This window comes from Fistularia commersonii, unplaced genomic scaffold (genome assembly GCF_037954325.1).
Source record: "Fistularia commersonii isolate RoL2024-O1a breed Wild unplaced genomic scaffold, RoL_Fcom_v1.0 HiC_scaffold_103, whole genome shotgun sequence".
Classification (NCBI taxonomy): domain Eukaryota; kingdom Metazoa; phylum Chordata; class Actinopteri; order Syngnathiformes; family Fistulariidae; genus Fistularia; species Fistularia commersonii.
This window is the reverse complement of record NW_028234061.1, coordinates 68,339-94,172: the sequence shown is the minus strand read 5'-3', so window position 1 is coordinate 94,172 and position 25,834 is coordinate 68,339.

Genomic DNA, 25,834 nt, shown 5'->3' with positions numbered 1-25,834 from the left:
TGTTTGTGCCATCTTCATTTCTATTTAGCGCATACGCCCAGCCCCCCCCCCCCCCCACTGCACACTTGCCTTGGGGTAGCTGTGTTAGGGTAAAAGTGTTGTTCTCTCTCAATGACTCCATCTCTTCGTCCATAGATTTCATCCACTTGTCAGCATTGAGGGAACTCCTTGCCTCTTTTTATGTCTGTGGGACACCACACGCCAGTCTATAACAGTAGTCAATGTTAGTGAACACTTGGTCATCGTCAATAGCACTAATCACATAACCATTAAAGTAACTGGGCTTCTTTTTGGTTCTAGTTGATCGACTCACATTGTCTGCACTGCTTGGCTGTGTCACACGGTCAGATACAGGGTTGCCCATTTCCAAGGTGTACAAAGGTGTACAAGACAGTGTTGAGCCCAGCGATGATATATGCACTAGAAACTGTTACAATGACCGAAAGATAGCAGGCAGAACTAGAGGTTGCAGATATGAGGATGTTGAGGTTCTCTTTGGGAGTGACCAGGATGGATAGGATCAGGAATGAGTCTATCAGAGGAACAGCACATGTTCGATGTTTTGGAGAGAAGGTCAGAGAAGCCAGACCGAGATGGTTCGGTCATGTACAGAGGAGGGATAGAGAATATATTGGTAGACGGATGCTGGAATTGGAGCTGCAAGGCAAGAGGTCTCGAGGAAGACCAAAGAGAGGATTTATGGACGTGGTGAGAGAGGAGATGAAGGCAGTTGGTGTGAGAGAGGAGGATACGGAGAATAGGGTTAGATGGAGAAAGTTGACTCGCTGTGGCCACACCTGACAGGAAAAGACAAAAGAAGAAGAAGAAGAAGAAGAAGAAGAAGAAGAAGAAGAAGAAGAAGAAGAAGAAGAAGAAGAAGAAGAAGAAGAAGAAGAAGAAGAAGAAGGAGAAAAAGAAGAAGAAGAAGAAGAAGAAGAAGAAGAAGAAGAAGAAGAAGAAGAAGAAGAAGAAGTAAGAAAGAGAGGGTGGGGGGGAAGCAAACCTTCTTCACGGCTCTAAGCTCGTTCGTCGCCGCTACTTGGGGAACACTGGATGGCTTTCTCCCTCCGCTTCGTTACATTTTATGGCCGCTAGATGGCGGCATCCGACTGTGCACAGCGCTTGAAGCCCCACCAGGTGATATGGCCGCTGTGTATGAGAGGAATAAACGAGTGGGGCCGTGAGTGCAATAAATCCCCCTCCACTTCTTACATGGATGTTATCACCCTGTTACTGTATTTTAACGATACCGCTGTGTTTTCCACCTCAATGTTAAGCCGATTTTTAAACATTAAAAACCAAATTGCTCGATTCAGTGACACCGAGGCCGTGAGTGGAGGACTTATGGAGTCGACTCCTCCGCTTATTCATATGTGCATGTCTGGTGCTCCCGGAGCTTCACGCCGACGTCACGGGGATCCGTGTCCGAAGAAGGTGCACCTTGGCCGGTCTGCGGGGTCCTGTTGACCGGAAGCTGAGACTGGCCCTTCGAAATAACACGGAAAATAATTGAGAGCATATTTCTCAGTTGACAACGCCCCCACTTGCTCTCATATTATTGGTATCTTTGCCCATTTACATCAAAATAAAATACTCATGACCCAAACAACAACTTTGAAAAATTCAACAACTTAAACTGCGATGCAGGCTTTGTCATAACATCTGCCGGCATCTCTTGTGTTGGACAATACTGTAGGGCTACCTTTCCACATATTTTCTTTGTGACATCTTAACACACTCTTCTGACTGACATATTTTCTGGGTATTGATTTTGATCACTTTGGCCAAGTCCTTCATTTTAAATCTAGCTGTAAGCATGATTTTCACCTCTTTCATTACTTCCTCATCACTCGCAGCTATGATTAAATCATCTACCCATATTATGATGATGACTTTGTCATTTTGGTTTTCTTTGACATAGACACAATGATCTGCTTCATTCTGAATAAAGTCGTTGTCAATCAAGTAAGAATGGAGCATCAGATTCCAATGACGACCTGCCAAATTTTCCTGAACTGATTTCTGCATGAACACCCTCACACTTGTCACATTTGCTGTTGGAGAAAATGTTTCCTCAAAATCCGTGCCATACTTTTGACTGTAGCCCTTAGCAAAATAACGAGCTTTATATTTGTTTGTGCCAACTTCATTTCTTTTTAGCGCATACACCCACCCCCCCACCCCCACTGCACACTTGCCTTGGGGTAGCTGTGTTAGGGTCAAAGTGTTGTTCTCTCTCAATGACTCCATCTCGTCGTCCATAGATTTCATCCACTTGTCAGCATTGAGGGAACTCCTTGCCTCTTTAAATGTCTGTGGGACACCACACGCCAGTCTATAACAGTAGTCAATGTTAGTGAACACTTGGTCATCGTCAATAGCACTAGTCACATAACCATTAAAGTAACTGGGCTTCTTTTTGGTTCTAGTTGATCGTCTCACATTGTCTGCACTGCTTGGCTGTGTCACACGGTCAGATACGGGGCTGCCCATTTCCAAGGTGTACAAAGGTGTACAAGACAGTGGTGAGACCAGCGATGATGTATGGACTAGAAACTGTAGAAGAAGAAGAAGAAGAAGAAGAAGAAGAAGAAGAAGAAGAAGAAGAAGAAGAAGAAGAAGTTAGAAAGAGAGGGTGGGGGGGAAGCAAACCTTCTCCACGGCTCTAAACTCGTTCGTCGCCGCTACTCGGGGAACACCGGATGGCTTTCTCCCTCCGCTTCGTTACATTTTATGGCCGCTAGATGAAGATCATCATCATCATCATCATCATCATCATCATCATCATCATCATCATCATCATCATCATCATCATCATCATCATCATCATCCTGATCTGAGCTCATCTCTGTCTGGGTTTGTTGCTCTGGAGATGGGTTTGTCACAAATTTTAGCAGTCTGTGTTTTTAGTACTCTTTCACTATTTGGATAATATACAAAATAAGCTGGACTATTTTTGGCATATCCAATGAAAACTCCCTTCTCACCTCTTGAGTCAAGTTTCTTTTTGTTGTGCTTGTAAGCATAGCACACAGCACCAAACTTTTGCATTTGTGACACATTTGGTTTCTTTCCCGTCAACATAAAGTAAGCCGTCTGCTTTGTCCGATTATTAAAGCATCAGTTCCTGACCACCGCTGCTGTCTGCACTGCATGGGTCCACAATGTTTTGGGTAGGTTGCTTCCTAGTAACATGCACCATGCCATGTCGAATAAAGTCCTCCAGTTTCTCTTTGCTTTCCCGTTTTGGTGTGGTGAGTATGGCGCTGACGTTTCATGTCTAACACCCCGTTTAGTCATTAGTCCTTGGTACTCTTTTGACATAAACTCAGTACAATTGTCAGATCTCATACACTTAATCTTCCCATAAGGGGCAGTGTCTGCTAAGAATCTCTCTGTGGCACTCACTGTACCACTCTTTTGTTTGAGAAAGTACACAAAAATTGTGTTGGAATAATCATCAGTAAACGACAATGCAAATCTGTGTCCATCTATAGATATGGGATCTACTGGCCCTGCCAGATCTGTATGCACTAAATCAAACACCTTTGTTGCTCTTGCATCAGGCTCTCTGTTTCTGATCTGCACAAACTTCCCTTGAATACACACTTCACATGGTGATACAGGTTTTTCAGTTTTCCCTTTGATTACCATACCATCAATCACTTTTGTCAACTTTTGTACATCGCTCTAATTACAATGGCCGAAAATTTCATGCCATGTTTGTAAATCAAAACACCCTTTGCATTTGTCATTACTTTCATCTGCTGTAGATAGGTAGTAAAGTGTGTTCTGCACATGAATAGGAAATACAGTACCGTCACTCATTTTGACTATGTCTTTTCCTTCATTGAAGATTACCGTTGCTCCGTTTGCTGTGGCGGCCATCACAGAAAAAATGTCCTGTGGACAGGAAGGGATGAACATTGCGTTTCTCAGTGGTGCTGTGTGGTGACGTCCTCTGCTGTCTATGAGGATCACCTCTGCCTCTCCCCGCTGCTTCGCCACGCCTTGACACTTGGTCGCGTCTGCCAGCTCAACATGGTGTGTGTCAGCTCTGAACGTCACTGAAAAACACGGAAGTCAGCAAATTTGAGCTTTTCTTCACTTTGAGTCACATGAACTGCAAATGGTTTGAACGATTCTGGAAGTCCCTTTAGCACCATAGCTATGAGAAGATCATCACTCATGACTTCCTCTGCATTTCTTAGCACCGTGATTATAGTCTCTGCCCTAATCACAAAGTCTGTTACGCTTTCATTGCTTCCTTTCTGCAGTTTTGTCAGGTCAGTATACAGGTTTATAATGCCAGGCTTCCCTTTACCTGCGTAATACTCTCGTAGCATCTTCAGTGCCTTTCTCCCATCATCTGCAGCTTCGCGCATGACCAGGCCTAGACTTTTGTCATCTAAAAACTGGATCGGTTCGGCATGGGCCATTTCATTCTGCTCCTTGTCCTTCGCCTCCTCGTCATCGTCATCAAATTCTGGAGTTTCACTCAGAATTGTGTCTTTGAGCCCCTGTAGCCGCATGCAGGTCAAGCATTTAGTCTCCCAGAGTTCATACTGCTTCTCATCTTCCACACCGAGACAGTCTCTGGTGGCGATTGGTAAATGTAACGGCAGGAGACCAAACTGATTGTTATGTTTGTACGGTAATGCCAATATCAATGTCTCATAACCCGACTATACAACCTCATCCAATTAACCAAAGTGAGACCTTGTCTATAATATGGGTATATTCCCAAGGATTGAGTCAGAGATTTGGAATTTTTCAGAATATAACAAATACCTCAGTCCTTCCTTTTCTGCCTTACGATCCATCCAAATGGCGATTACCAGCTAATTATTCTATGGTAACCAATAAAACTGTCATTGAGGGATTCACTCTAATGACAATACAAAAGACACCACCATTTTGTATGAAACGACAGTGTGGTAAGAAAGAGTATTATCTAGGCCAACTACAGTGTGACACTGTGCTAGATATGGAAACGGATAGACCGGTTAGGAAAACCTATGACTACTATAATAATAGTATATGTGAGGTTGGAAAGTGGGGAATGGGCGTGTGTGCCATGAATCTGACAGCCCTCAAGCCATTATTGGGCATTGAAACAAACCTCACCAAATCTGGTATACCACCATGGAGGATTTTTGCATTCCCACACAAATACGGTTATCCATACATGCCCAAAAACACATGTATGGATTTGTGGCAAACGAGCATTTCTGTATCTGCCTGAACATTGGTGTGGCACATGCTATTTGGCCCGATTAGGAAGTGCTATGACTTTTATACCAGAGCATAACATGACTCATAGCGTACAACTCATTAGGCCTATGGGACATGAACGTAGTCGAAGAGCCTTGATAAGTGACTCGAGAGGAATACTTATGACAATGTTCCCTAACTATGGTGTAGCCTACTCGGGACATCGAATGAATGAGGTCTGGGCGACATTACAGAACCTAACGTCAAGGGTTCTAGAATTGAATGGACTGACACAAAACAATCCAGAGACTATGGCTATGAAAGAAATGCTTTTACAAAATCGTGTGGCTTTAGATATTGTCTTAGCCAAGGAAGGTGGTGTATGTGCGATAATAGGACAACAATGTTGCACATATATCCCAGACACGCGAGACAATTTCACAGCAATTCATGACAAATTGACGACATTAAAGAACCAACTAGAGGGTAAAGAGGACAGTGATACTTTAATGTCGTTTTTACAGTTTGACCCTCTTGGATGGATCATCAACGGAACTTGGTGGCAAATACTTTTAAAGTGCCTTACACCTGTGATTGTGATTCTTATTTTGTTTTGTTTATTTACTATGTGCGTTATTCCTTGTTTGAGAAGCATGATTGCTAAAATGGCTTCCGCAGCCTTTGTCCAGATGGCAATAGTAGCAGTGCAGACCCAACCAAGGACTCACTACACTGGACAGATACATGAGCAACTGCCTATAAGTGATTCAGAAAAAGAAAATGATAACAATTTGACTGTGGAGGACGACGACCATGATGTTGTATGAAGTGTTATCTGTAAACTATGTACCAACATGGCATGATGATGCTGAAGAGTTTAACATTGTTCGGAGTCTCATAAACAGGAGAGAATTGTTAGAGTTTACTCTCTATTTCTATAACTATGTTATTTCGACTACTCACATGAAGTTAGCCAGACATGCTAGAGCACAAAAGACCTTTGTCCTCTAACAAGAGTTGGGCCCTCCAAGATATTCCAATGGTCGTAAACATCTTTAGATAAGAACCTACCCCCCCGTAAACGTAAATCTAAACGAGGATAAACACTTCTGGAGAGAAACCTGACCACCCCTGTATATCATCCTGGACAACTTCACATATGCATGAACTATACTATACAATGAATGTTGTTATGTAAATAAACACTTTCACACAATAACAAGCCGAGCAAGGAGGAACTCGGGGGGATTCTCTGGATCTTGGCTCCAAAGAGCGCGCTGAGTCTCCCCCTCTGCAGAGCACAAAAGAATAGTCGCTTGTCTGTGTTATTTCTTATGATAACCTCAGTCTCCTCTTTACAGGTTTTACCTTAGACCAGCATGAATTAGAATTACTCTCTAATAGCCGCGAGTGGAGCATCTACCTGCATGTCCAGAAGCTTCCTGTTCAGCAGGGCAGGTCGAATGGTGTTAAAAGCACTGGAGAAGTCAAAGAACATGACTCTCACAGTGCTTCCTGCCTCCTCCAGGTGTGTGTAGATTCTGTGCAGCAGGAAGATGATGGCGTCTTCCACTCCTATCCGTGGGTGGTATGCGAACCGCAGGGGGTCCAGCGAAGGTCCGACGACTGTGCCAAGGTGCCTCAGGACGAGCCTCTCCAGCGACTTCATGACGTGTGATGTCAGGGCCACCGGTCTGTAGTCGCTGTGTCTGCTGGGATGCTTCACCTCGGGCGCTGGAACCAGGCATGAGGTTTTCCACCGGTCGGGGACAACCATCTGGGTCAGGCTCAGGTTGAAGAGATGTGAGAAGATCCCACACAGCTGAGAGGCACATCCTTTCAGCACTCTGGGGCTGAGGCCGTCAGGGCCAGCAGCTTTCCTGGGACGAAGGCGGCTGAACCCTCTTCCCACCTCCTCAGCGGTGAAGGCAACAGGAGGGGGTGGAGAGAGTCCCAGTGGGGGGCAGGACGGCTGAGGTGTAAACGAGACATCGTCCAGGGAAGCAGAAGAGGTGCGTGGGGGAGGGGGAAAGCTCCTTAAAGTGAGGGGTGAGGGCACGGGGGAAGGAAAGTCCTGAGAGGAGCTGGGGGGAGGGTGGGCGGAGGCACCTTCATCAAATCTGTTAAAAAACAGGTTTAGTTTGTTTGCCTCCTGCAAGTCTCCTTCCATCATCTGGCTTGCTTGTTTTCCATGGCCAGTGATGAGTTTGCAGTATCGTCGCTCTTCTCAGCGGCTCCAAACTGTCTTCAGCCGTCTTTGGGGGTTTCCTGGGCCCATAACCTGTTATCAGAGGTTATCTGTGCAGTAGATCTGCGTGCTACCCCTCAATACCGACTGGGTCTTTTACGGAGGAATAATATGTGTGACACGCCTCTTGTTTTACAGAACTGGAAGAAGTTGAGTTTATTTTCAAGCAAATAAAAACACTACGGACAGACCGGAAGCTGGGACTGGCCATTCAAAATAAAAGGGAAATAACTGAGAGCATATTTCTCAGATAACAACTGCACTTTCTGTCCAGAATTGAGATTCCCTGGAGTGATAGTCGGGGTAACTGTGGTTGTACGGTTCGGTGCGTCATTATATTTTTGGTCAGGAATACAAATTGTCGAGGCAGTGCGTTTCGTAACTTTATCAACTCTAATATGGGAGGCTTAAATCTGTGTGTAGTACAGAACTGTTCAAAGTCTAGAGGACTGCCATTGTCATCCATCAAGTCAATTCTTGACCATATACCTTTCTCAAAGCATTCCTTGTAAAACAGAGGTTTGTTGCCACGCAGTACATATCTATTGTTCCAAATTATTGTACTGTGTGGTGAGAAATTGTGTACATATATCATTTTCCATTATAATAGTATTTGTTTATGGAACTCTGAAAATTGGACAGGAATCTTGTTGATATCCAAGTCAGAGATAAGTAGAAGACTTAGGCCACCGACTATGTTGAATAAGTAGTTTGGAGTACAATACCAGAAAGAATGATGATGTTTGATCCAGGATTTCAACCAGTTCACCTTCAATGTCCCATTCAGGCAGTCCAACTCTATCACTTTCAGCCCTCCTTCACTTGTTTCTTTCACCATATGTGATTTTTTTAGATGGTGTGGTCTGTTCCTCCAGATAAAGTTGAAATTTATTTGGTTAATAGATTTGATGAGTTGATTTGGAGCAGCATTGGAATACACTGGGTATATACATCTGGATAAACATTCCATTTTACTCAAATATATCCGGCCTAATATTGATAAATCTCTTTGGAGCCATATATTCAATTTTGCTTTACTTTGATTCAGTTTAGATTCAATGTTCCTGGACTGATTTAACTTTTGGTCCTTAGATAGGAAAATGCTCAAGTATTTTATTTCTGATTTGAAAGGAACACTGCTGATTTCCTTTAGTGGTGAGTCATGCAGCTCAAGAAGTTTGCATTTCTTTAAGTTTAATGACAATCCTGAAGCCTTGGAGAATGTTTTAATTTTTTCAACGCTTATTGGGACTTGATGTTCATTTTTCAAAACTAAGGTTGTGTCATCTGCCAGCAGGCTAATAACAATTTCTGTCCCCGACATTATTTCTGTCCCACACACACACACACACACACACACACACACACACACACACACACACACACACACACACACTCACACACACCTTAATTCCACTCTTTTATGTACGCATGCCTGGAGTTCCGGGAGCTCGTTCTCAACGTTCTGGGAATAATCATAGTTGTGCTGATAGCATTAGCCGAAACGCCCCCCCCCACACACACCACCACCACCACCCCACACACACATTAGCTCCTCCATTCATTCACATGTACACGCCGGCTGCTCCGGGGGCTCCACGCCGACGTTTCGGTGATCGATGTCCGGAGAAGGTGCACCATTGCCGGTCTGCGGTGTCCTGTAGACCCCCCCCCCCCTCCATACACACATGCAATACGCCTTGAAACTCATCGCTCGCACCGACGCGGGGAATCCTTTTCCCTACTTCCACAACAACGGCAAGAGTCGCGTTGCGTCGGCCGCCGTGAGGAAGGGGGGGGGGGGGGGGGGGGGCATTAAGGGGGGGGAGAGAGAGACATGGAGATTTTCTCAGCCTCTCATTCTTTTTTTTTTTTTTTTAATTGAACATAAATAGGACACACAACTATACAAATGTACAAATAAACATGGCAAGGTAGAACTGAATGTCAATGAAACAACCAGGCATGAGGAACCAAAGGACATAAGGACATTCATTCTGTATGTAATCAGAAGTTAATAGTGTTAACGGTTTGTGAGAAATTTACAATGCTAGACAAAAAAAGAAATTAAAATGAAATAATTAAATCAATAGATAGACTAATAAAAAATTAAAACGAAAAAATGATTGCAAGGGGAGTACAACATGTAATTAAGTTGGCGACTCACAAGGAATCTCAGATATCAAATTGTATATTTTTTGTTGTTTATATATAAACATATACAAAACAAACATATATTGTTTGTTGTTGTTTATTTTTGGGACATAAGCGAATCACGGTCCGGGCTTCTGCCCTCCTCCGCTCCTCACCTCATCCGCTCCAGGCCCTGGTACTCCCTGTCCGCGGGACCCCCACCCCCCACCACCACCAAAACAAACTCTCACACACAGATAAACACACGCACACACACATACACACACACACACACACACACACACACAGACACACGCACACAAACACGCACAAACACACACTCACACACACACACACACACCTGAACTCATCATAGCTGTGCTAATAGCATTGGCCAAAACGTATCCACAACAAAACAAACATTAGCTCATCCACTCATTCACATATGTGTGTGCCTAGAGGTATGGGAGCTCCAGTCATACGTCCGGGTGATCTATGTCCGGAGAAGGCTCACATTGGCCGGTCTAAGGGGTTCTTCTGCCCCCACAGCTTCCCCGCCTCTGAGAGGAGAAAAATTACCTCCGCTCCTCCGCTCCTCCGCTTTTCAGCTCCACCGCTCCTCCTCTATGGGCCCTGGTACTCCCCCCCCCCCACCTAAACAAACTCTCACACATACACACACAAACACACTCACACACACACAAAAACACACAAACACACACACACACACACACACACACACACATACACACACACCTTAACTCATCATAGCTGTGCTAATAGCATTAGCCGAAACGCATCCACAACCAAACAAACATTAGCTCATCCACTCATTCACATGTGTGTGCCCAATGGTCCGAGAGCTCCAATCATACGTCCGGGGGATCTTTGTCCGGAGTATGCTCACATTAGCCAGTCTAAGGGGTTCTTCTGCCCCCAAACTTCCCCGCCTCTGAGAGGAGAAACATTACCTCCGCTCCTCCGCTTCTCAGCTCCATCGCTCCTCCGCTTTGGGCCCTGGAATTCCCGAACCGCTGGACATAAGCGAATCACGGGCCGGGCTTCTGCCCTCCTCCGCTCCTCAGCTCATCGTTCGAGGCCCCGGTACTCCCTGTCCGCGACCCCCCCCCCCACCTAAACAAATTCACACTCACACACACGCACACACACACACACAGACACACACAGAGACACACACACACAAACACACCTTAACTCATCATAGCTGTGCTAATAGCATTAGCCGAAACGCATCCACAACCAAACTGTTGCGTTTAAGTTCGCAGCTTCTTCGTTTTCCATGTTTCGGAAGGAATTCACAAGTTTGCCTTGTTTGAATCGTCTTTTATTTTCTTCTTCACAGCTCCGGGAATCAACATCGGTTAGCCATGGGACATGTACAGTACAGAGTGAGGGAAAAATTCCCGCCAGCACCGCTATACCAAAAAAAAAAACACTGACGTAGAAGTTAACGTCAAGTTAGCTGAACAGTCGCGAAAAACTAAAACAAGTCCCAAACCTTGTCATAAAGTGCCATGCATTTCCTGAGAGTAGATACAAATACAACATATGTATACTAGAATGTAAACTCAAATAAAACTAATGAGATCACCTATCTCAACACCCCCTCTTGATCTCAACATCCAAAAAAAATCTTTGGACATTTGAATTTCCAAAGAACCACTTTTTGAATTGTTCTATTTTTACCTTTGTCATGAGTTTTGTCGAGATGTCTGCCAACATGTCCTCTGATGGACAATAGATAAGATTTATTTAACCCTCACTGAGTGCTTCACGAATGAAATGATATTTTACATCAATGTGTTTTGACCTTTGTCTGTTTACAGGATTCTTACTCAGTGCGATGGCCCCCTGATTGTCTCCGTAGATTGTTGTGCAACTGTACATTTTGTTGTCCATACCCGTCTCTTCACCTCTTTTACGCACTCTCCGTTGCTCTGGACGGTTGACCCTAAGTACCTGAAATCCTCCAGCTTCTTGATCTCCACTCCCTGTAGCCTCACCGCTCCACCCGAGTTCCTCTTGTTCTCACACATATATTTTGTCTTGCTGCGACTAACTTTCATTCCTCTCCTTTCCAGAGCATACCTCCACCTCTCTAGATTTTCCTCTACCTGTTGTCTGCTCTCACTACAGATCACAATGTCATCCGCAAACATCATGGTCCATGGGGATTCCTGTCTAACCTCATCTGTCAGCCTATCCATCACCATTGCGAACAAGAAGGGGCTCAGAGCTGATCCCTGATGGAGTCCCACCTCCACCTTGAACTTCTCGGTTACCCCTACAGCACACCGTACCAGTGTCTCACAGATGGCATACATGTCCTGCACCAGTCTAACATACTTCTCTGCCACTCCAGACTTCCTCATACAATACCAGAGCTCCTCTCTTGGCAACCTGTCATATGCTTTTTCTAGGTCTACGAAAACGCAATGCAGCTCCCTCTGGCCTTCTCTGTACTTTTCTATTGGCATTCTCAACGCAAATACTGCATCTGTAGTACTCTTCCTAGGCATGAAGCCATACTGCTGTTCACAAATGCTGACTTCTGCTCTCAGTCTAGTTTCCACTACTCTTTCCCATAACTTCATTGTATGGCTCATCAACTTTATCCCTCTGTAGTTGCCACAATTCTGCACATCCCCTTTATTCTTAAAAATAGGCACCATCACACTTTGTCTCCATTCTTCAGGCATCTCCTCACTCTCTAAGATCCTGTTGAATAATCTAGTCAGAAAATCTACCGCTGCCTCTCCTAGACACTTCCACACCTCCACAGGTATATCATCAGGACCAACTGCTTTTCCACTCTTCATCCTCTTCAATGCCTTCCTCACTTCACTTTTACTCATTTTTGCTACTTTGTGGTCTACAATAATCACCTCTTCTACCCTTGCCTCTCTTTCATTTTCCACATTCATCAGCTCTTCAAAGTACTCTTTCCATCTTCCTGTCACTCTTCTAGCATCCGTCAATACATTTCTCTCTCTGTCCTTTATCACCCGGACCTGCTGTACATCCTTTCCATCTTTATCTCTCTGTTTCGCCAACCTGTATAGATCATTTTCAGCCTCCTTACTATCCAACCGAGCATACAAGTCATCATAAGCCCTTTGTTTTGCCTTTGCTACCTCTATCTTTACCTTTCGCCGCATCTCCCTGAACTCCTGTCTGTTCTCTTCAGTCCTCTCAGTATCCCACTTCTTCTTCGCGAACCATTTTCTCTGTATACACTCCTGCACTTCCTCATTCCACCACCAAGTCTCCTTATCTACTTTCCTACCAGATGACACACCAAGTACTCTTCTACCTGTCTCCCTGATAACACTAGCTGTTGTTGTCCAATCATCTGGAAGCTCTCCCTGACAACCCAGACCCTTTCTCAACTCCTCCCTGAAAACCATGCAACACTCTGCTGCAATAATTAAATCATCTACCCAAAGCAAACCTTCTCCACGGCTCTAAACTCGTTCGTCGCCGCTACTTGTGGAACACCGGATGGCTTTCTCCCTCCGTTTCGTTACATTTTATGTCCGCTAGATGGCGGCATCCGACTGTGCACAGCGCTTGGAGCTCCACCAGGCGATATGGCCGCTGTGTATGAGAGGAATAAACGAGTGGGGCCGTGAGTGCAATAAATCCCCCTCCACGTCTTACATGGATGTTATCACCCTGTTACTGTATTTTAACGATACCGCTGTTTTTTCGACCTCAATGTTAAGCCGATTTTTAAACATTAAAAAAACAGATTGCTCGATTCAGTGACACCGAGGCCGTGAGTGGAGGACTTATGGAGTCGACTCCTCCGCTTATTCATATGTGCATGTCTGGTGCTCCCGGAGCTTCACGCCGACGTCACGGGGATCCGTGTCCGAAGAAGGTGCACCTTGGCCGGTCTGCGGGGTCCTGTTGACCGGAAGCTGAGACTGGCCCTTCGAAATAACACGGAAAATAATTGAGAGCATATTTCTCAGTTGACAACGCCCCCACTTGCTCTCATATTATTGGTATCTTTGCCCATTTACATCAAAATAAAATACTCATGACCCAAACAACAACTTTGAAAAATTCAACAACTTAAACTGCGATGCAGGCTTTGTCATAACATGTGCCGGCATCTCTTGTGTTGGACAATACTGTAGGGCTACCTTTCCACATATTTTCTTTGTGACATCTTAACACACTCTTCTGACTGACATATTTTCTGGGTATTGATTTTGATCACTTTGGCCAAGTCCTTCATTTTAAATCTAGCTGTAAGCATGATTTTCACCTCTTTCATTACTTCCTCATCACTCGCAGCTATGATTAAATCATCTGCCCATATTATGATGATGACCTTGTCATTTTGGTTTTCTTTGACATAGACACAATGATCTGCTTCATTCTGAATAAAGTCATTGTCAATCAAGTAAGAATGGAGCATCAGATTCCAATGACGACCTGCCTGTTTAAGGCCGTATAGTGACTTTTCAAGTTTACGCACCAGCTTCTGTTTTTTTACTTGTTACTTCATACCCTTCTGGTTGTTCTACACAGAGCTCACAATCTATGGGTGCATGAAGATAGGCTGTCTTTACATCCATTTGGTGTAGTAACAATTTTTCCTGAACTGATTTCTGCATAAACACCCTCACACTTGTCATATTTGCTGTTGGAGAAAATGTTTCCTCAAAATCCGTGCCATACTTTTGACTGTAGCCCTTAGCAAAATAATGAGCTTTATATTTGTTTGTGCCATCTTCATTTCTATTTAGCGCATACGCCCAGCCCCCCCCACCCCCCACCCCCACCCCCCCGCCACTGCACACTTGCCTTGGGGTAGCTGTGTTACGGTAAAAGTGTTGTTCTCTCTCAATGACTCCATCTCTTCGTCCATAGATTTCATCCACTTGTCAGCATTGAGGGAACTCCTTGCCTCTTTAAATGTCTAACTGATCATAATCATCATCATCATCATCATCATCATCATCATCATCATCATCATCATTATCATCATCATCCTGGTCTGAGCTCATCTCTGTCTGGGTTTGTTGCTCTGGAGATGGGTTCGACACAAATTTTAGCAGTCTGTTTTAGTACTCTTTCACTATTTGGATAATATACAAAATAAGCTGGACTATTTTTGGCATATCCAATGAAAACTCCCTTCTCACCTCTTGAGTCAAGTTTCTTTTTGTTGTGCTTGTATGCATAGCACACAGCACCAAACTTTTGCATTTGTGACACATTTGGTTTCTTTCCCGTCAAGCCGAAACGCCCCCCCCCCCCCCCCACCACCACCACCACCACACACACATTAGCTCCTCCATTCATTCACATGTACACGCCGGCTGCTCCGGGAGCTCCACGCCGACGTTTCGGTGATCGATGTCCGCAGAAGGTGCACCATTGCCGGCCTGCGGTATCCTGTAGACCCCCCCCCCTCCATACACACATGCAATACGCCTTGAAACGCATCGCTCGCACCGACGCGGGGAATCCTTTACCCTACTTCCACAACAACGGCGAGAATCACATTGCGTCGGCCGCCGTGAGGAAGAGGGGGGGGGGGGGGGGGGGCATTAAGGGGGGGAGAGAGAGAGACATGGAGATTTTCTCAGCCTCTCATTCTTTTTTTTTTTTTTTTTTAATTGAACATAAATAGTACACACAAATATACAAATGTACAAATAAACATGGCAAGGTAGAACTGAATGTCAATGAAACAACCAGGGATAAGGAAGCAACGGACAGAAGGACATTTGTTCTGTATGGAATCAGAAGTTAATAGTGTTAACGGTTTGTGAGAAATTTACAGTGCTAGACAAAAAAAGAAATTAAAAGGAAATAATTAAATCAATAGATAGACAAATAAAAAATTAAAACGAAAAAAGATTGCAAGGGGAATACAACATATAATTAAGTTGGCGATTCACAAGGAATCTCAGACATCAAACTGTATATTTTTTGTTGTTTATATATAAACATATACAAAACAAACATATGTTGTTTGTTGTTGTTATTTTTGGGATATATTGAGGAATATTTGTTGGAAAGGAGTCACAATCGCTTTTTGATAATGTCGAAGTGTATAGGTGGCTATAGAATTTAAAGATTTCTGTGGAAATTATAGCTTCATCTGTAATTTCCTTGTTGTTAAGACGGGCTTCCGCTTTGCTCCGCTCCTCCGCTCCTCCGCTCTTCCGCTCGGGCCCTGGAACTCCCGATCTGCGGGACTTCGGTGAATTCCGGGCCAGTCTTCTGCTCTTCTGCTCTCCTCCGCTTCTTCGCTCCCCCGCTTTGGACCCTGGAACTCCCGAACTGGGCCGGGCTTCTGCCCTCCGCCTCTCCTCTGCTCATCCGCTCCAGGCCCTGGCACTCCCTGTCATCCAGTCATTCGCATGTGCGTGCCCGGAGGTCCGGGAGCTCCACTCAAACGTCCGGGGGATAAGGGTAAGGGGTCCTGCTCCCCCCCCCCCCTCTCCACCTCTGAGAAGAGAAACATCTCCTCCGCTCCTCCGCTTCTCAGCTCCTCCGCTCCTCCGCTGCGGAACCAGGTACTACCGATCCGCCAGACTCAGGTGAATTGCGGACAGGGCTTTTGCTGTCCTCCGCTCCTCCGCTTTGGGCCCTGGAACTCCCGAACCGCTGGACATAAGCGAATCAAGGCCGGGCATCTGCCCTCCTCCGCTCCTCAGCTCATCCGCTCGAGGCCCTGGTACTCCCAGTCCGCGGGAACCCCCCCCATCCCCACCCACCCACCAAAACAAACTCTCACACACACATAAACACACGCACACACACACACACACACACACACACACACACACACACACACACACACACACACACCTGAACTCATCATAGCTGTGCTAATAGCATTGGCCGAAACGTATCCACAACAAAACAAACATTAGCTCATCCACTCATTCACATATGTGTGTGCCCAGAGGTACGGGAGCTCCAGTCATACGTCCGGGTGATCTATGTCCGGAGAAGGCTCACATTGGCCGGTCTAAGGGGTCCTGCTGGCCCCAAGCTTCCCCGCCTTTGAGAAGAGAAACATAACTCCGCTCCTCCGCTTCTCAACTCCTCTGCTCCTCCGCTATGGGCCCTGGTACTCCCGATCCTCCGAACTCAGGCGAATAGCGTGACGTGCTTCTGCTCTCCTATAAGCCCCTACACACTTCAAACACGGCTGTTATCACCCTGTTACTGCATTACAATGACACATTTGCTTTTGATCTCAGTGTCTGCCACCGTAAGGAAAAAGCGGGGGGACGGGGGGGGGGGGGGGGGACATAAGGGCATTCGTTCTGTATGTAATCAGAAGTTAATAGTGTTAACGGTTTGCGAGAATTTTTAATGCTAGACAAAAACAGAAAATTAAAAGGAAATAATTAAATAAATAGATAGAAAAATAAAATTAAAAACTAAAAAAAAAATTGTAAGGGGAATATAACATGTAATTAAGTTGGCCGTTCACAAGGAATCTCAGACATCAAACTGTTTTTAATTGAACATAAATAGTACACACAAATATACAAATGTACAAATAAACATGGCAAGGTAGAACTGAATGTCAATGAAACAACCAGGGATGAGGAAGCAACGGACATAAGGACATTTGTTCTGTATGTAATCAGAAGTTAATAGTGTTAACGGTTTGTGAGAAATTTACAGTGCTAGACAAAAAAAGAAATTAAAAGGAAATAATTAAATCAATAGATAGACAAATAAAAAATTAAAACGAAAAAAAAATTGCAAGGGGAATATAACATGTAATTAAGTTGTTTTTTTTTTTTTTTCCAAAAAAAAAGGAATCTCAGACATGGGTAACTGTATATTTTTCAGTTTTTGGATTTTTCCATAAGTTTTAAGTTTTTTTTTTATAATTCAAAATCGTTTATGAAGAAATTAAAATTTGGGGAGCATTTTTGCATTCTGTTTTTGTGAATGAAGAACTTGGCCAGGCCTAAAAGAACATTGACACAGAGTTCATCTGTTATGTTGCTTATAAGTAAACCAAATGTGATATCATCTTTTGAGAGGGAAACTGGTGACGATGGAATGAGAATGAGAAAAAATATATGGTCAGTGGTTTCAATGTTGTCTTCACAAAATGTACAAATATTATCTTCAAAAGTAAAGCGTACCCGCAATAATTCCTTAGATGGGTAGATGTCATTCATAATTTAGAAGTGGGTCTCTTCTTGCCTTGGGGGGTATGGGTAGAGTCAGACACATAGTTCGCAGCGTGGCAGTCGATTCCTTATCAAATTTATTTCAAATATTATTTTTGTTTTGACGTCCAGGGAACAAGTTTCCTGTGAAACATGTCCTAATAAAGGAGTTGGTGCACTTTCTGTCCGGAATTGAGATTCCCTGGAGTGATAGTCGGGGTAACTGTGGTTGTACGGTTTGGTGCGTCATTATATTTTTGGTCAGGAATACAAATTGTCGAGGCAGTGCGTTTCGTAACTTTATCAACTCTAATATGGGAGGCTTAAATCTGTGTGTAGTACAGAACTGTTCATAGTCTAGACGACTGCCATTGTCATCCATCAAGTCAATTATTGACCATATACCTTTCTCAAAGCATTCCTTGTAAAACAGAGGTTTGTTGCCACGCAGTACATATCTATTGTTCCAAATTATTGGACTGTGTGGTGAGAAATTGTGTACATATATCATTTTCCAGTATAATAGTATTTGTTTATGGAACTCTGAAAATTGGACAGGAATCTTGTTGATATCCAAGTCAGAGATAAGCACAAGACTTAGGCCACCGACTTTGTTAAATAAGTAGTTTGGAGTACAATACCAGAAAAAATGATGATGTTTGATCCAGGATTTCAACCAGTTCACCTTCAATGTCCCATTCAGGCAGTCCAACTCTATCACTTTCAGCCCTCCGTCACTTGTTTCTTTCCCCATATGTGATTTTTTTAGATGGTGTGGTCTGTTCCTCCAGATAAAGTTGAAATTTATTTGGTTAATAGATTTTATGAGTTGATTTGGAGCAGCATTGGAATACACTGGGTATATACATCTGGATAAATATTCCATTTTAGTCAAATATATCCGGCCTAATATTGATAAATCTCTTTGGAGCCATATATTCAATTTTGCTTTACTTTGATTCAGTTTAGATTCAATGTTCCTGGATTGATTTAACTTTTGGTCCTTAGATAGGAAAATGCTCAAGTATTTTATTTCTGATTTGATAGGAACATTGCTGATTTCCTTTAGTGGTGAGTCATGCAGCGCAAGAAGTTTGCATTTCTTTAAGTTTAATGACAATCCTGAAGCCTTGGAGAATGTTTTAATTTTTTCAACGCTTATTGGGACTTGATGTTCATTTTTCAAAACTAAGGTTGTGTCATCTGCCAGCAGGCTAATAACAATTTCTGTCCCCGACATTATTTCTGTCCCACACATACACACACACACACACACACACACACACACACACACACACACACACACACACACACACACATAGACACACACACACACACACACACACACACACACACACACACTCACACACACCTTAATTCCACTCTTTTATATACGCATGTCTGGAGTTCCGGGAGCTCGTTCTCAACGTTCTGGGGATAATCATAGCTGTGCTGATAGCATTAGCCGAAACGCCCCCCCCCCCCCCCACACCACCACCACCCCACACACACAAATTAGCTCCTCCATTCATTCACATGTACACGCCGGCTGCTCCGGGAGCTCTACGCCGACGTTTCGGGGATCGATGTCCGGAGAAGGTGCACCATTGCCGGTCTGCGGTGTCCTGTAGACCCCCCCCCTCCATACACACATGCAATACGCCTTGAAACGCATCGCTCGCACCGGCGTCCTACTGCCCCCAAACTTCCCATCCTCTGCCTTTGAGAAGAGAAACATTACCTCCGCTCCTCCATTCCTCCGCTTCTCCGCTCCTCCGCTCCTCCGCTCCTCCGCGATGGGCCCTGGTACCACCCCCCCACCTAAACAAACTCTCACACATACACACACGAACACACTCACACAGACACAAAAACAAACAACACACACACACACACACACACACACACACACACACCTTAACTCATCATAGCTGTGCTAATAGCATTAGCCGAAACGCATCCACAACCAAACAAACATTAGCTCATCCACTCATTCACATGTGTGTGCCCAATGGTCCGGCAGCTCCAATCATACGACCGGGGGATCTATGTCCGGAGAATGCTCACATTAGCCCGTCTAAGGGGTTCTTCTGCCCCCAAGCTTCCCCGCCTCTGAGAGAAGAAACATTACCTCCGCTCCTCCGCTCCTCCGCTTCTCAGCTCCACCGCTCCTCCGCGATGGGCCCTGGTACCCCCCCCCCCTCCCCCCCCCACCTAAACAAACTCTCACACAAAATCCCTCACACACACACAAAAACACACAAACACACACACACACACATACACACACACCTTAACTCATAGCTGTGCTAATAGCATTAGCTGAAACGCATTCACAACCAAACAAACATTAGCTAAACCACTCATTCACATGTGTGTGCCCAATGGTACTCCCTGTCCACGACCCCCCCCCCCCCACCAAAAGAGTCTCTCACACACACACACAAAGACACTCACACACACACAGACACACACATAATCACATACACATACCTTAAGTCTTCATAGCTGTGCTAATAGCTTTAGCCGAAACGCATCCACAACCAAACAAACATTAGCTCATCCACTCATTCACATGTGTGTGCCCTGGTACTCCGTGTCCGCGACCCCCCCCCCCCCCCCCCACCAAAACAAACTATCACACACATACACAAAGACACTCACACACACACACACACTGACACACATACACACATTAAGTCATCATAGCTGTGCTAATAGCATTAGCCGAAACGCATCCACAACCAAAGAAACATTAGCTCATCCATTCATTCACATGTGTGTGCTCAATGGTCCGCTTCTCCGCTCCACCGCTCCTCCACTATGGGCCCTGGTACTCCCGATCCGCCGGACTCAGGAGAATTAAGAATAAGAATCAGAACAACTTTTATAATCCCGAAGGAAATTGCAGTGCCAGAGTTACAGAAAATATAACAGTAATAAATAATAAAAGAAAGGCAGAATTATAAATAAAAATAAACTATAAACTATAAAGTGTTTCAGTGAAACTATAAAGTGTCTTAGTAAGCAGTGATAAAACTATAAGTGTCTTAGTAACAAGTGAGGTAAGGAGTGCACAATAGTATGATAGAAGGGAACATTATAGTGTAGCTGTTATGAGATGAGATGAAATATTGCACAATGTAGCTGTTATGAAATGAAATATTGCACAGTTTCTGAATATTGCACAGAAATGAGATATTGCATATTTTTGTTTGTTTTTAAGTTAAAGATAGGTTTTTATGGTTGCCGGCGGCTGAATGGGACGTGCTTCTGCCCTCCATCCGCTCCACAGCTCATCCGCTCCAGGCCCAGCTACCCCCTGTCCGCGCCCCCCCCCACCTAAACAAACTGTCACACACATATACACAATCGCACACACAAACACACACACACACACACACACACACACACACACGAGAACACACAAACACACAAACACACAAACACACAAACACACACCCACACACACATCTTAAGTCATCATACCTGTGCTAATAGCTCCCAAGCTTCCCCGCCTCTGAGAAGAGAAACAATACCTCCGCTACTCCGCTCCTCCGCTTCTCAGCTCCACTGCTCCTCCGCTATGGGCCCTGGTACTCCCCCCCCCCCCCCCCCCCCCCACCACCAAAATAAACTCTCACAAAAAATCACTCACACACACACAAAAACACACAAACACACACACACACACATACACACACACCTTAACTCATCATAGCTGTGCTAATAGCTTTAGCCGAAACGCATCCACAACCAAACAAACATTAGCTCATCCACTCATTCACATGTGTGTGCCCTGGTACTCCGTGTCCGCGACCCCCCCCCCCCCCACCATAACAAACTATCACACACATACACAAAGACACTCACACACACACACACACTGAAACACATACACACATTAAGTCATCATAGTTGTGCTAATAGCATTACCGAAATGCATCCACAACCAAACAAACATTAGCTCATCCACTCATTCACATGTGTGTGCCCAATGGTTCGCTTCTCCGCTCCACCGCTCCTCCGCTATGGGCCCTGGTACTCCCGATCCGCCGGACTCAGGAGAATTATGGGACGTGCTTCTGCCCTCCATCCGCTTCACAGCTCATCCGCTCCAGGCCCAGCTACCCCCTGTCCGCGCCCCCCCCCCACCTAAACAAACTGTCACAAACATATACACAAACGCACACACAAAAACACACACACACACACACACAAGAACACACAAACACACAAACACACACACACCTTAAGTCATCATAGCTGTGCTAATAGCTCCCAAGATTCCCCGCCTCTGAGAGGAGAAACAATACCTCCGCTACTCCGCTCCTCCGCTTCTCAGCTCCACCGCTCCTCGGCTATGGGCCCTGGTACCCCCCCCCACTTAAACACACTCACTCACACACAAAAACACACAAACACACACACGCACACACACACACACACACATACACAAACACACCTTAACTCATCATAGCTGTGCTAATAGCATTAGCCGAAACGCATCCACTACCAAACAAACATTAGCTCATCCACTCATTCACATGTGTGTGCCCAATGGTCCGGGAGCTCCAATCATACGTCCGGGGGATCTATATCTGGAGAAGGCTCACAGTGGCTGGTCTAAGGCGTCCTACTGCCCCCAAACTTCCCATCCTCTGCCTTTGAGAAGAGAGAAATTACCTCCGCTCCTCCATTCCTCCGCTTCTCCGCTCCACAGCTCTTCCGCGATGGGCCTTGGTACCCCCCCCCCCCCCACCTAAACAAACTCTCACACACACACACACGAACACCCTCACACAGACACAAAAACAAACAAACAGACACACACACACACACACACACACACACACACACACACATCTTAACTCATCATAGCTGTGCTAATAGCATTAGCCGAAACGCATCCACAACCAAACAAACATTAGCTCATCCACTCATTCACATGTGTGTGCCCAATGGTCCGGGAGCTCCATTCATACGTTCGGGGGATCTATGTCCGGAGAATGCTCACATTAGCCCGTCCAAGGGGTTCTGATGCCCCCAAGCTTCCCCGCCTCTGAGAGGAGAAACTATGCCTCTGCTACTCCGCTCCTCCGCTCCTCCGCTTCTCAGCTCCACTGCTCCTCCGCTTTGGGCCCTGGAATTCCCGAACCGCTGGACATAAGCGAATCAAGGCCGGGCATCTGCCCTCCTCCGCTCCTCAGCTCATCCGCTCGAGGCCCTGGTACTCCCTGTCCGCGACCCCCCCCACCTAAACAAACTCACACACACACACACACACAAACACACACAGACATACACACACACACACCTTAACTCATATTAGCTGTGCTAATAGCATTAGCCGAAACGCATCCACAACCAAACAAACATTAGCTCATCCACTCATTCACATGTGTGTGCCCAATGGTCCGGCAGCTCCGGTCATACGTCTGGGGGAGCTATCTCCAGAGAAGGCTCACATCAGGCCGTCTAAGGGGTTCTTCTGCCCCCAAGCTTCCCCGCCTCTGAGAGAAGAAACATTACCTCCGCTCCTCTGCTCCTCCGCTTCTCAGCTCCACCGCTCCTCCGCTATTGGCCCTGGTACCCCCCCCCCCCACCTAAACACACTCACACACACTCAAAAACACACAAACACACACAAAGACACTCACACACACACACACACACACACACACACACACACCTTAACTCATCATAGCTGTGCTAATAGCATTAGCCGAAACGCATCCACTACCAAACAAACATTAGCTCATCCACTCATTCACATGTGTGTGCCCAATGGTCCGGGAGCTCCAATCATACATCCGGGGGATCTATATCTGGAGAAGGCTCACAGTGGCCGGTCTAAGGCGTCCTACTGCACCCAAACTTCCCATCCTCTGCCTTTGAGAAGAGAAAAATTACCTCCGCTCCTCCATTCCTCCGCTTCTCCGCTCCACCGCTCCTCTGTGATGGGCCCTGGTACCCCCCCCCCCCACACACTTAAACAAACTCTCACACATACACACACGAACACACTCACACAGACACAAAAACAAACAAACACACACACACACACACACACACACACACACACACACACCTTAACTCATCATAGCTGTGCTAATAGCATTAGCCGAAACGCATCCACAACCAAACAAACATTAGCTCATCCACTCATTCACATGTGTGTGCCCAATGGTCCGGGAGCTCCATTCATACGTTCGGGGGATCTATGTCCGGAGAATGCTCACATTAGCCCGTCCAAGGGGTTCTGATGCCCCCAAGCTTCCCCGCCTCTGAGAGGAGAAACTATGCCTCTGCTACTCCGGTCCTCCGCTCCTCCGCTTCTCAGCTCCACTGCTCCTCCGCTTTGGGCCCTGGAATTCCCGAACCGCTGGACATAAGCGAATCAAGGCCGGGCATCTGCCCTCCTCCGCTCCTCAGCTCATCCGCTCGAGGCCCTGGTACTCCCTGTCCGCGACCCCCCCCACCTAAACAAACTCACACACACACACAAACACACACAGACATACACACACACACACCTTAACTCATATTAGCTGTGCTAATAGCATTAGCCGAAACGCATCCGCAACCAAACAAACATTAGCTCATCCACTCATTCACATGTGTGTGCCCAATGGTCCGGCAGCTCCGGTCATACGTCTGGGGGAGCTATCTCCAGAGAAGGCTCACATCAGGCCGTCTAAGGGGTTCTTCTGCCCCCAAGCTTCCCCGCCTCTGAGAGAAGAAACATTACCTCCGCTCCTCTGCTCCTCCGCTTCTCAGCTCCACCGCTCCTCCGCTATTGGCCCTGGTACCCCCTCCCCCCACCTAAACACACTCACACACACTCAAAAACACACAAACACACACAAAGACACTCACACACACACACACACACACACACACACACACACACACACCTTAACTCATCATAGCTGTGCTAATAGCATTAGCCGAAACGCATCCACTACCAAACAAACATTAGCTCATCCACTCATTCACATGTGTGTGCCCAATGGTCCGGGAGCTCCAATCATACATCCGGGGGATCTATATCTGGAGAAGGCTCACAGTGGCCGGTCTAAGGCGTCCTACTGCACCCAAACTTCCCATCCTCTGCCTTTGAGAAGAGAAAAATTACCTCCGCTCCTCCATTCCTCCGCTTCTTCGCTCCACCGCTCCTCTGTGATGGGCCCTGGTACCCCCCCCCCCCCACACACTTAAACAAACTCTCACACATACACACACGAACACACTCACACAGACACAAAAACAAACAAACACACACACACACACACACACACACACACACACACCTTAACTCATCATAGCTGTGCTAATAGCATTAGCCGAAACGCATCCACAACCAAACAAACATTAGCTCATCCACTCATTCACATGTGTGTGCCCAGTGGTCCGGGAGCTCCAATCATACGTACAGGGGATCTATGTCCGGAGAATGCTCACATTAGCCCGTCTAAGGGGTTCTGCTGCCCCCAAGCTGCTCCGCCTCTGAGAGAAGAAACATTACCTCCGCTCCTCTGCTCCTCCGCTTCTCAGCTCTGTCGCTCCTCCGCTATGGGCCCTGGTACTCCCCCCCCCCCCACCTAAACAAACTCTCACACAAAATCACTCACACACACACAAAAACACACAAACACACAAACACACATACACACACATCTTAACTCATCAGAGCTGTGCTAATAGCATTAGCCGAAACGCATCCACAACCAAACAAACATTCGCTCATCCACTCATTCACATGTGTGTGCCCAATGGTACTCCCTGTCCGCGACCCCCGCCCCCCACCAAAAGAGCCTCTCACACACACACACACACACACAAAGACACTCACACACACACAGACACACACATACACACATACACACACCTTCAGTCTTCATAGCTGTGTTAATAGCTTTAGCCGAAACGCATCCACAACCAAACAAACATTAGCTCATCCACTCATTCACATGTGTGCGCCCTGGTACTCCGTGTCCGCGACACCCCCCCCCCCCCCCCCCCCCCACCAAAACAAACTATCACACAC